General features: G+C 44.3%; 1 long non-coding RNA gene across 1 annotated transcript; it reads right to left on the bottom strand.

Annotated features, from left to right (window-relative positions):
* Positions 1–8,855: 8,855 nt before the first annotated feature.
* On the bottom strand, positions 8,856–10,231 carry LOC136012687 (uncharacterized). The gene is made up of 3 exons (XR_010611900.1): positions 10,166–10,231; positions 9,086–9,159; positions 8,856–8,969 (listed from the first exon to the last, which is right to left on the bottom strand). It is a non-coding gene; the product is annotated as an uncharacterized LOC136012687 (long non-coding RNA).
* Between the last annotated feature and the right edge of the window lie 2,752 nt (positions 10,232–12,983).

Here is a 12,983-nt window from a genome sequence, read left to right on the forward strand (position 1 = left end):
GTCTGGGTGGGTTGCTGCCATGCCAGCAGGCAGCCTGGGAAGAGGCATGAGAGCCTCTTTCTGATCCCTGCGGACATCCGGCCCTTCAGTAGCCACTACTGCAGGGCAGCAGCACTCAGTCAGTCTCCCTGTAGCTGAGCCACATGCGAGGATGTTGCCACAAGCTGCTGCCACCACTTCTCACGGCTGCGGCTCTGCTCTCTTGAGGGGGAGAGCTCTGGAGAGGGCTCTTAGGAGAGAAACAGGACTTGAAATCTCCACCAGCAAAACCTAATTTCTAGGCTTGGTGAGGGCACATCTAGGCACAATCCTGTGTGTTGCTCAGTAACCAAGAGTCGAGCATCCCCCACCTGGATGAACAGTGGTGCATAATCGGTTGAGGATATTTTCAGTATCTATCACTTATTGAGCAGACTAGGAGGGATTTTAGCCCTACTTGGTATTTATTCAAGGCTCATGTCCCAACTCTGCTACAGGTGGTGATCCAGCTCATCTTCATAGGTTCACCTTCCTCTGTTCTCAGGGTGAAAATAAAGCTATCAGGTAAAGGAGACATTACTGCTGTTAAGAAAAAGCTGCTTCCCTGCCTGCACCTTCATCTCTGGAGAAGCATTAAGGTGTACAGAGCAGACTTGAGTGCTCCATCCCTGGCAGTGTTCAAGGCCAGGTTGGATGAAGCCTTGTGTGGGATGGTTTAGTGTGAGGTGTCCCTGCCCATGGCAAGGGGGTTGGAACTAGATGATCTTGAGGTCCTTTCCAACCCTAACTATTCTATGATTCTACGATTCTATAAGACTCATTGGCATGGGACAGTATTGCTTTGATACTTTGTTTACAAAATTATCCTGGTTGATCCCCATTAATTTATGGCCAAACCCTCCTCAATCTCACCATTAGGTATGATGATGAGGAAAACAACATAAATCTGGACAGTTTACAAATCACAGCTGGATTCTGGATGGACACACTGAGATACAGATGAAGAGGACCTGCTTTGAACTACTGGAGCACACAGCATCCAATATGCTTGTTCATAATGAGAGTGGCAGGGTGGATGCTTCTCCTTACATTCAAGGATAATGTGTGGTCTCTCAAGTCTTAGGATCTAATGCTGTGCTTTGCAAAGCTGAATGCTCTTCTGTGAGGTTTCTGGATCCTGTGTTCGGGTAAATGCAGTGCCCATAGGAGCTTACTGCCTGTGCTGAAGGGCAGAGCACCCCTTAGATTCCTATTCCTGTATGTGACTGACATTCTGTTATTAGAACCTTCACAGGGCTTTTCAAACCTTAAATAACCCAGCCTCATAATCACTCTGGGAGGTAATTAAGCTGCCTGGTTATCAACAGTGGAACTGAAATGTGGAATTGGGATCTAGATTTTGGATGAGATATCCTTTCCTTTTGCAGACCAGGTCACAAAGCATTAATACAAATGGTATGGATGAGGATTTCTGTTTCTGTCATGGCTCAGCATCAATACTTGAGTTAGGAGCCTTCAACATTACAGCCCTGTTCTCAGAATATCTTCCCATAAGACAGAACCCAAATGTATCTTGTTAGAAAAATTAACAGAACAGGATGCTTTAAAAAATCCAAACTTTATCTGGATCATGGCAATTCTGAGAACGTCACATGCATGTTTCTGTGTCTTGATGCAATGCCAGTGTCTCTTTTTGTATCAGGTTTTAGCCCAATCTGTGATGGACTGAACATTTTTTCTTCTTTTTTACCATGGCAACCTCACTACGGTGATTTCAGGGCTAGGGAGCTTTATATTTATCTTGACCAGCATGAAGAAGTCTGAGCCTCATTAACTGAGGAAGGTGGATGGATAGCATATGGAACACTCCGCACAGGAGACGGTGCTTTCCTTCCCAGGGCAGCTGGGTCATTCGTATTATCTACACGAGCTGCAAGTTTCCTTTTGGAAATACTGAGTTGCTAACTGTTCTGTGTGTCCCAAGGGAAGAAAATCCAGACAGATGGCTTCAGAGAAAGCTTGCATCTTTAAGGGAAGATATCCTCCTGGAACAATAATTAATGCTGGTGGGATCTATTTATTTAATTATTTTTGTTTAATTCAGAAACTTGGAAAGAATTCAGTATCACCAGAGGGCATTAACACAGAGCCCAGCAGAGGACAGAGAAAGATAAAGAAGGGGGGAAAAATAGCTATCGCAAACCACTGATCCTATTAAAATGACATTGAAGAATTCTATTAGTGCTCTTTGCCCCCTCGCCTGCCTGCCTTCGAAGATTCGAGGCGAAGCACAAGTGCTTGTCAGTCAGACAAAGCCTACTGATAATCTCTGCTAAAGGGTGACATTCACACATCGGAGAGGGATGCACGGGGCTCCCGGCTGACCGTGTCAGGAGTCTGCCAGCAGAAAAGCTGTTCCTGGCTGTGAGTGCCCGCACTCCGTGCTGCAGGGAAGCGCGTGGTGGGGTGTAGGCTGGGGCTGCTCGCCCACCTGGAGGCTCAGCAGCTCTGCCTGTATGCGTGAGGCTGAGTGACTGCAAGAGCGGCAGCAGCACCATTACAGCGCTGCCTCCATGGGCAGGTAGGCTCATGTTATGTAGGCTTTATGTGAAGACCCTCAAGTACTGGGTATGTGGGGTGGACTTCATCCTCACTACACCCCAGCTGAAATGCCTTCCTAAGCTGCTATCCAAGGGTCTCCAGTAAAACCTCAGCTGTATCTAAATGCCACTGTTTAAGCTTTGGGTGTGTTGGCTCATTGTTGGTGAGGGTCATCAGAAACATACAGGCATAGGGGAAGAAAAGCTAGATCCTAAGCTAGCCTTTAAAAAAAAACCAAAACAACCAACAAAACCAAAAGTAAGTGGTACCTTAGATGTGCTGCTTAGTTTGGTACTGTGTGCTGTACCGCAGGGTTCCCCCGAACAGTGGTGATTCTGGGAGCCACAAAAACTGAGACTAAAGATTGCTCTCTACCCAAGATCACTGGGAAAATGCAAGACCTCTTTCCCCACTAGCAGGGAAACTTTCTTAATTTCACTTCCTGAACTTTTTCTGCCAGTATGTTCAGCAAACATCTGTTCATGCAGGAGTATCTCGTGCACTATGCACTAGATACAAGGAATGAGGATGTATTCTTTTCTTAGACATGTTCAAAATAAGTTTTGAATTCCATTAATTTTTCCTCTCTCCTGTTTTTGGGGTATTTTTGTAAAAAAAGAAAACCAACCCTATAGATCAGGATCAAAGGGACAGTTATTGCTCTTTGTAGAAAAGCAGATCCTCTTTTACGTTTGGAAATTACTAAATGTAGCACAGAAGACTCACACACCATCTTCCCTGCTTTACTCAGCAGAGATAATGTCTCAGCTGGAGTACTTTGTATAGCACTGGGCGCCACATTCCCGGAGAGATGCAGACCAGCTGGAGTGAATCCAGAAGAGAGCTGCAGGAAGTATCAGAGGGCTGGAAATCACGACCTACCAGGAAGAATGACTGCACTGGGGCTAATTTGCTTAAAAGAAAGAAGATTAAGGCTGGGGGAAGGGAGGATGATAGTATTCCTCAAATATGCAAAAGACTGCTGCTGAGAGATGAGGGAAAACATCATCTCCCCAGTAGAAAGCAAAAGAAATAATGGGTTCAAATTGCAGCAAAGATAACTTCAGTCAGGCATTATGAAAAAGCTTTCTAACAGGTAAAAAAAGGAAGCACTGGACAAGATTGTCTGAAGAGACACGTTATAGACCCCACTGTGAGTCTTTAAAACCAAATTAAGCAACTCTTCCTCTTGGGTGAAGGAAACTTCCTCTTGGGCAAAGGGAAGGAGCAGATGACCTTGGAGTTAAAGGGACTATTGTGGCATTTTAGAGGAAAGTAATTTGCCCGGAAATTCAGCTACTGGTAAAGAGGCAAGTGAGAAGGAGAAGAAGAATGAAGTTTTTATCAGTGCTTTTATACACCTTATAAACTTTTCAAATCCTGCTTTCAAGCCTCCTCAGACCTGGCACGTCAATTTTAAAACATGAGAAGGTGACACAAAAGTTACAAAATGTAAAGGGGAGATGTTTCAGGGTTTCAGTACTGGGCTGCGCTTGGCAGCAGGGAGCCACTGACTTACCCAGGAGCACTTGGAGTAATATTGGTCTCTGGAAAGCTCATCTCTCCAGATCATTCAAGTGAGGAAGGCAGATTTCCCTCTTGCCTTCTTCAGGGGGCCTGGTGCTGCCAGAGGTGGTTCAGGGAGTATTACTAAGGCAATCCAGGAAGGAGAATTGCACCTGCTCTAAATGGTGACTGAGCACCGAGCTGGGTACATAAGAGATGGAGATGGAAAGAGATGATAAGAAGGTTGCCAAGTTAGCCAGGGCAGTTAAAAACATACTGGCAAGCTTCCTTCCCTGCCTCTCTGCTGTGACCTCTCAATCACCCTTGGTACAACCCTTGTAGTGCTTTGCCAAATAGGATTACACTCCAGCAGAGGGAGAATTTACGCATTCCATTGGACTCGATGAAACAGCAATTGGTAAGGACACACCACAGTATTAACTGGAAAAAATCCATACATACTAGGGGCAAGGGGGGGGGGGAGGCTGGGTGGGGAAAAGGAGAGTTATACCCCCTGTTTGATTGGGTTTAATCCTGAATAACCTTTGCCTGTGTACAGGGAGTCCTCTTGCAAGCCGTGTGCTTGTTAGAATTTAATTGCTTGCTGATCATGCTGCTGGCTAGCGGGTGCAAATAGAGATGATACCTCATTAACGCAGAAGCTTACATGAGACCGAGGAATAGTTTCAATAGTGCCTAAATACTCTCTGGTCCAAGTTTCCTTACACCAGAATGTCATTTTAGTAACGTATCTGACAGAAAAACAATCGTCAGGAAGTCTGACTGGGAACTGCCTCCTCATATTTTTAAAAGTAGGTCTGTGAGTTTGTCTTAGAGGGTATTTGTGGCCTGGAACTGTGTGGAAATGCATTTGGAGACACATCATCAGTCAGGAGGCCAGAAGGCCAACAGCCGCTATTAATTGCCTTGCAGCTAGGCAGGAGCTGAAATGCTGCCCTTCAGTCTCACTTGTACAGAGAAAGCATAGCACAGCTGTAAACAGCTGTAAAGAGCTGTCAGGGATGGAGACAGCTACACCTGCCTTTTGCTTTTTGTCTTGCATGTTAAGAAAAGAAAAGGAAAGGAAATGAAAAAAATCAGCTCACAGGCAGCTACACACGGATTACTTCTCTTCCTCTTCTGGAGCCCAAGACATCAGTCTTCTTTTGCACAAGTAGCAAGCTGCATGTTGAGACAGCCTGTGATTATAAACTCACCTCAGGAAAATTACTGGGGGCCAAAAATTTGGGGACTCACGGGATAATCTGATTGGCAGGACAATTAGGTATAGGCTGTGTGCTCTCATTTCTGCTGGAAACAGGAAACGTGGTGTAATTACAGCTCCTGTCTCTGGCTTGGGTGATGCCAGGGGTCAGATGAGGTGATCAGGATACTCCCTCTGCTTGTAAAAATCTATTAACCTTGCTTTGCACTGCATGTGGCTCAGGGACACAGAAATTCAATACCTGTCCACCATCTGAAAGCTTTCTTGACAAGGAGGAGGAAGTAAAAGCACCGAGGTGAGCAGGGCTTCTCTCCAATTTTTCCATTGAAATAGCTGGAGAGAAGCTGCCAGGTGAAGGGTTCAGCTTCAAGGCATGGCTGGGCTTTGGAGGCTCTGCAACAGGCATACTTGAGCTGGGAGGAGCAGCTCCAAAGCTGGGGTGCACTGCAGAGCTGCTTGGCAGTTGATGGACAACCCTGGGAGGAGCAGGCTACAGGGATTCCCACACTCACCAAGGGTGCTGCTTTCATTACATAAATGGGATGGAAAAGGAAAATGGGGTGGAGAAGTGGTACTCTTTCTTATAAAATGAAGGCTCTTGAGCACAGGAAATTAGGCTGCCCCAGAAACAGGCCAGAAAATCACCATACTCCAGAGACTGTCATCTTTATTTTTGCACATATAGGGCAGGAGGATTTTTCGAGTGACTATCCTACTGATTTATCAGCTTTCTTAGGGCATAGTTTTTGGAGAAAGGGGCTAGTGACAGTTTCTAGTTAATTCGGGAATCTGCCTTACTGAGTGGGGGATTCATAAGCTTTAAGTTAGGTATCTAAATGTAAAAATGTCCCACCTTGAGCCAGCCAGACTTTTACTCCTGTTGTAATCAGCAGGAAAAACAGAAGAGATGGCAAAGGCAGATCAGACTACTCACCCTCTGGAGATGTCTATCTGCCTACATCATCTACACAAGGGGTCTCGGGTGACTACTTCAGCCTTCAACACCTGACTTACTGGAACCCAAGGTTAGGTGAGATTCCCAGAAGCCATCAGAGTAAAAACAGCAATGCTTTTCACAGGTTAAAAATGGTAAACAGTATTTTAGAGAGAGAGAAAGAGAGAGAGAAAAAAGCCACCTAATAATCAATCATTAGCTTAATTAGCTCCAAGCTATGAAGTCAGGCAGTTCCAACTGGAGGCCAAATCCAGCCTGTGGGCTGATTCCATCTGGCTTAGCTCTACTTCTGCTGAGGCTGCCTGGCGGGATGGGAGGCAATGAGGAGCAGCTGTTAGCACCCTGGGTGAAGTCCGGTGGTTCCTCGTGCCTCCTACCATGCTTGTGGACAGCCAAACCCTCCACCTGGGGAGGTGCTGTGTCCACATGGCTCTCAAGGGGAGTTTCCAAATGGGCATCTGGGCTGCAGGAACACAAAACAAAGCTTGGACCACCCTGGAAATTAAGTCATCCTTCTTGGCCAAAAAGGGACGTAAGAAAGTAAACATCTTGAAGCTTGTATTGCATAGCCCTGCTTTCAAAAACCCAAATTAAGTGCCTGCATGTGTAGCCTGTGCTGAGAGGAAGCGTTTGTGCAGTCAGGGTTCGTGCAATTCCCTTATTCCCTTTGGAGGAATTTTCACAAAGAAAATAGGACTTTGTGTTTTCTGACATTTGCTTTAACTAAAAGGCATTGTGAGGACTTTTACAGAATACCAATTAGACTCACAGGTTAGCAAGCAAGAGCTATGTACTTCATGTTGGCTGAGGTCACTGCACAGCAGAAGAAAAACATCAGAGCTATTCACAAACAGCCTATCCCAGAGCTGCAAATTTGATTTCTCCACTTTAGCCAGATGAGGGTTGTTAGCAGAAGCAGTGTCTTTCCTTACATCAGCCAATCCTGTTAGGAAAGAGTAGATTAGCTGTTGGGTTGTGAGCAAGGTCTGAAACAGAACCTGGCAACCACAAGAAGGGCTTCTGCTCCCAGGGGCTCATCTGGGCTTTTCTTTCAACTACATTAGCCAGTCTAGGAAGAAATATCACCTCACTATAAATCATTACTTACTTCTTTTACAGTCACAGCTACTGCAACGTTGCTCTTAATTCCTATCTCTATTAAGCAGTTGTATGGCTCAGGTCCCTCTTAAAATATCCTCATCATGTTCAGTGCTTTTGTGTTTGTAAACAGGTTTTTGTGTTAAAGTTTTACAGATGCTGCCTGTTAACTCCAGGGCTGCTGATGCTATGGGACAGGTTGTGCTCTCAGGTCACCAGGGAAAGCTCAGATGCTCTGTGCTGGGCTCAGGAAGAGCTGGGCACTGCAACAGGTACTGGTATAGCCCATAGGTGATGTTTTACAAAGGCAAGGCAGTCCTATACCCCAGAGAAACCTTTCCCCATAGTCCTCTGCCTTGACAAGTCTGTAGAGCAAAGTGTACCCTGTATGCTGAAGCTCCTTTCCTCCATGGCTACCACACAGCAAATACACCTGCCTGGTTTAGACACTCACAGCACAAAGAAGGAGGACCAGAGGGATTCCCTGAGATAGAGCCAAGACTGGCTGGGAGACAGGCACCACCACTCTGAGCCAAAAAAGAGAGAGACTATTCCCTAATGTTCCTGTTCCTGCCTGTATCCAACTTCTCCATCACCTAACCACTGCAAAGGCCACCCCTTTCTGGTCGAATGCAAGGTTTGTCCTCTGGAGCAAGAGGCTTGCTTGGGCCACCTAGGCTCATAGTGTCAGGATGGGAGGAGAGAAATAAGAGAATAGTGGACTGCTCTCATTTCCTGTGAAGCACAGCTGGAGTTCACTCATGAGCAGCCCCAGAGTCATGTCCTCCTGGTGTCTTATGACTATTTTCAGAATTGGGACAAAGAAAACACGAATGAGAAGGAGCACGTTGTAATGTTATAGCACATCTTCCCAGTGGTGTGGAGGATGAAAAATCTACTTTTCATATGGCAGTAATGTGCAGTGTTTAGCAAAAAATACATTAAGTAAAGCCAAGGTAAATTGGAACTATTAACTCGTATTTTTTATTTGTGTTATTTCTAATTCAGCAGACAATTACTTGCTGTCACTCACTGGTACAAAACAAAGGGAATATCTCTAATAGTGATACATCCATACAGAACAGAATTTAGCCACCTACACAGCTTTAATCAGAACATCTTTCAGTGCACATAAGAGGAATTTATCCAAGTAACAGCTTTCAAATTGACCACACTAGTGTTTCTGAGATAAGATCTCCATCATTTCTTGGCATTTGTCTCCATCTGTCACATTAACCTTCCTCTGATTTGTCTCTTCTAAATGCCAGCTAGCCAGGGTCAGAGGCAGCACAATGGGACAGGAGAGCCTTGAGGTAGTGCAGCTCTTTCCTCATTACTCAGCTTGGCACACTTGCATTGGGCAATGTTTGCGCGGCAGCTGAGACTGAAGCCCCTGAGAGTTCCCCAGTTAATCTCTTATTAACAGAACAGTGCTAAATACTGTCTTTTGAACAGAACAGTGAAAAATGTCAATTCTTCTTGATGGGTGTAGTCTTCTCACAGCTGATCTAAGTCCAAGTCCCAGTCCTCTAACTCCTCACCATCATGTATCATCACTCTCTTTGACGTTCCTATTGCTTTACACTGTAATCATGTAGGCAATGTCTGTGCCAGAAACAAAAGAGGATTAGGTACTAATGCCTGGCCCTAAATCCAAGTGGCTTGTGGGATACAGCTCCTATATAAATATACATAAATATGCATGATGAAATTCTACTTACCTTCAGTTTACACAAGCTGAAGGAGAATGGGTAGCTGCTGTCTGTTCTAAATTTCAGTCCACGTGGTCTTTAGGCTAAATAAATTGAAGAAATAGTTGCTCCACTCAGGCTGATAAGAGGTATAGCATAGAGATGTAGCATATAGTAACAACCTTCTCATTGAACTTATTAAAAGAACAGCTTGCAGTGCTAGGGAGAATTCATTGTCAGTTAATTACAGTGTTGTCTCAAAGCAATATTTGGAGGGTACATACAGCACATGCAAGTGCATGCACACACCACCTGATTCATGACCTCCTCTTTCTCAAGTTCTCCGGGCACTACATGTAAAGCGAGATCCTTATTTCTTTAAATAACTCATTTCTTCCTCTTTCAATGAACTTACTCATGCTCTTTGAACTTCAAGGTAGAAAAATCAAAGGCAGTCACTGTGTCTCTTAGGAGTTCTTGACCTACTTTGTACTGATCAGTTCTCATCTTCTACAGAAATGTGGAAACTGTGTCAGAAGGATTTACACAATAACCTGTCAAGAACGTTTCTTCTTTTAACTTTATGCATTTCAAGGAAAGGAGCCTGAAAGGAATACGCACAAACTTTAGGTACAATTGTAGGGAGCGTGTCTGTGCGGACAGATAATGTAAAAGACACCTCTGTGGGCTCAAGAGGCTACTTGAATGAATTGTCAAGTATAATTCAGAAAAATGTCTCTGAATTCTTTCGTGTTGGCAGTAAAATTAAGACTATTGCAGACTGATTTTGTTGGCAGAGAAAGGAGAAACTTGAAAACTTGGGGGGGGGAAGAGAAAAACATTTTCCCACCTGAAGAAAAGATGCCACTAATCAGTCATTGCTTAGTAGCATGAGATAAAGGCTCATAATTAAAAACAATGATGAACATAGGACTTTGCATGGCCAATAACTGGAGGCCTGGTTAGGCACTATTTAGACCACCTCTCAACCTGGCAAATGCCCATTAAATCAGCAATTCAGGACACTGCTCTGAGAAACCAGGACAAATTAGGTTTCTTTAAGAGGTAGCCTTTGAATTCTCCCCAAAACAACAAAGAAAAACTAGTTACCTATATAGCCTTGCTCTGTCCCCCCTCCTTCCACTCCTTCCTTTGACTTCCTTACTTCCTTCCCCCAGGCAGGCTCTGAGGATCATATCTAGGAAGCAACAGATATGAAACGACAGTTTTACATCTTGGGCATGATGCATAAACAACTTCCTGAAGCAGCATCTTGCAAGAGTAAGAAACAGTTTTGGTCATTGTCATCAGGGACTTTGCTCAGTGTGACTAGGGCTCAGTCTCATGGTTATCACTGGTCACCGAGACACAAGTCAGTCACATCAGGCAGTGCTGGTCTTTCCTGTAAGTCTTGTATGGTTCTGTGCTAAAGCGAACAACATACCATGCATTTGTTGCTTGGAAATGCTCTTGTTTCTGGTAGCAAACACTTCTGTACATGGTTAGCAGTGTTAAGTGTGTTGAGTACCACCATCAAAACACTATCAGCTTTTTTGAATACAGACAGTTTAATTTTTGATGTATTCATTAAAAGGTTCAGTATCTTTTGGTGCCAGTATCTCTGTGGCTGGCTGTGTCTATGTATATATGCACATGCTTGTGTCTGCTTTTTCACAAGCATTTACTGTGAAAAGCACACCCTGTATCTCTACATTCCACTGAAATATTTTGTGGGGTCAAAAGCAAGGCAAACCTGCATCATTACTGTAATCCACCCGGTACTTTTCCATTGAGTACTGTCAGAAAAATGCCTCCAATTCAAGGGCAGAGCTTTTCTCAGACTATGGAAGAAAGTCTGCCTGTAAGAGAAAAACTGATTTAAAGGACGTTGGATCCTTCGGTGACAATTAACTTAAAGCTACAGCAGCATTGGCATTGCCAGACAGATAAGCTGCACCGAATGTGATGCTGAACTCACATTGCTCCCTAAAGAGAGGGGTGACCAGTCCTGAGCACGGAGGGATTTAATTGCCAGCATTTCCTGCCCTGTGTGGAAATTTGTCAGCAGGTTCTCTGAAGAGCTTGGTTTAGCACAACTGTACAGCAGCTGCCCCATGCAATAGCATAGGTTTGCTGTGCTCATAGCTTATAGCACCTTTGCTCCAGGCCACCTTCTCATGCTTTCCTCAGCCCCCAGCCTGTTCCCATAGCTGTTGCTGGGGCTCAGTTTGAATCTTACTCCTTTCTGCAATGCTTTCTTCCAAGTTGGAGGCGATGTGCAGGGATGAGCAGGACTGTGCTGTGCCTCCTGAAGCTCTTTGCCATGAGCTCCTTCAGACCATTGTGGAGCTGGACCCCATACTATGAAAGGAGGTGTGTGACCCAGGCTGACCTTCCTCCCAGCCAAAACAAAGACCTGTTCTCCCCTACAGCCAGTGTGCTGCACCACATCCCAGAAAGACCGTGATATGCTTCTCTGGACGAGAAAGGAATGTGATAGGCAACTTCCATTTAAAGCCTGCTTGAGAGAATGTTTCGGCATGATGTTGTAAATACAGGCAGGCTTGTTTTCATGCATACAGATGAATGTGTCATACTGCTGTGTTGTTCTGAGCACAGCTATTAAAATAAGGGGAGTTTGATAGATAATCACCACCATATATTAAACCTATGGCCTGCCAGAGCCATCTCTCCTCCATTTTGTATGTGTACCCGCAGTAACCAGGTAACAGTAAACTGATTTACATTCCAGGGCGATTATCCGCAGCGATGCACTCCATTAAATGGGCAGGCGGTGGCTTACCTTTCATAATCCATGGTGACATACTGGAAATGAAAGTGACAAAAATTATAGATAGCTCTTTGGCTGGAGATTCAAAAGAAAAGGCAGAGAAGAAAGAAAGAGGCCCAGGGGTGCCTGCAAAATGCCAAGCCAGGCTGCAATATGCCGAGTGCCTCCATTTCCACTTGAGGGCTGTGAAAGGAGGGGACTGAGGCCCTCAGAGGACTGCAGGATGGAGCTCCCGTTTGGGAAGTAAACATTCACTTCTTTGCAAATATCATTTTCTGTGGTTCAAAGAACATTAAACCAAATGCAACCTTTGAATTTGCTACTTTTCAAGTACTTTTCAATTTTTTATGAAGGAGCATCTATGAACCTGTGTATGCCAGTGTGTATTTGAGGGTTTAGCTCAACACACTCTTAGTCTGAAAAACAAGCCATTACTGATCCAAAGATCATGAAGGCAAGTAATGAAGACCGAGATGGATGGAACAAATAGAAATTGCTGAAAAGAGTCTCAGATGCCTGAAATTTGTATTAGGCTGCAATTTTTTTAAGCCATAGGACACTTCAATAGAGATAAACACTCAAACTGGGTCAGCTCACAGGCACTCAACAATTCCACATCTCAGTGGCTGCTTCTTGGGTCACAGAGTCTAATGCTGTACTGTTAAATGAATAAATCAGGCCATCATTTGTGTCTCCATGTTTCTGAGGTCAATTGTGGGCACTCTCGGGTTTCTGGAAGAGCCATGATTGAAGCCAGGGATACCTGGAAAATTGTTTTACTCAAAATTACCATGGTAAAAAAAGACTTAAATCAGCCACATGTCAAGACAGCCTTTAAAATCAGAAACAAAAATAAATCCCTACAGACTTGCCTTAAAAGATAGCTCCAAACTCGACAGCTCTGAAGTCTAATAAATGCAATATAAACACCTTTTGAGCAAAACATACTGGCAAAAAGACTGTTTATCATGTTGCAAAAATCAATGCAACCAAATAGATGTACAGTCTACCCTGTGATTCATCTTACTTTCAAGAGTAAGGGATGCTAGGATGGAATGGAATATACATGTAGCTGGAACGACTGGAATATACATGGTGAGAAACTATAATCACTTTTTTTCCAGCTTGGAATCTGAC

This window comes from Lathamus discolor, chromosome 4 (genome assembly GCF_037157495.1).
Source record: "Lathamus discolor isolate bLatDis1 chromosome 4, bLatDis1.hap1, whole genome shotgun sequence".
NCBI lineage: Eukaryota > Metazoa > Chordata > Aves > Psittaciformes > Psittacidae > Lathamus > Lathamus discolor.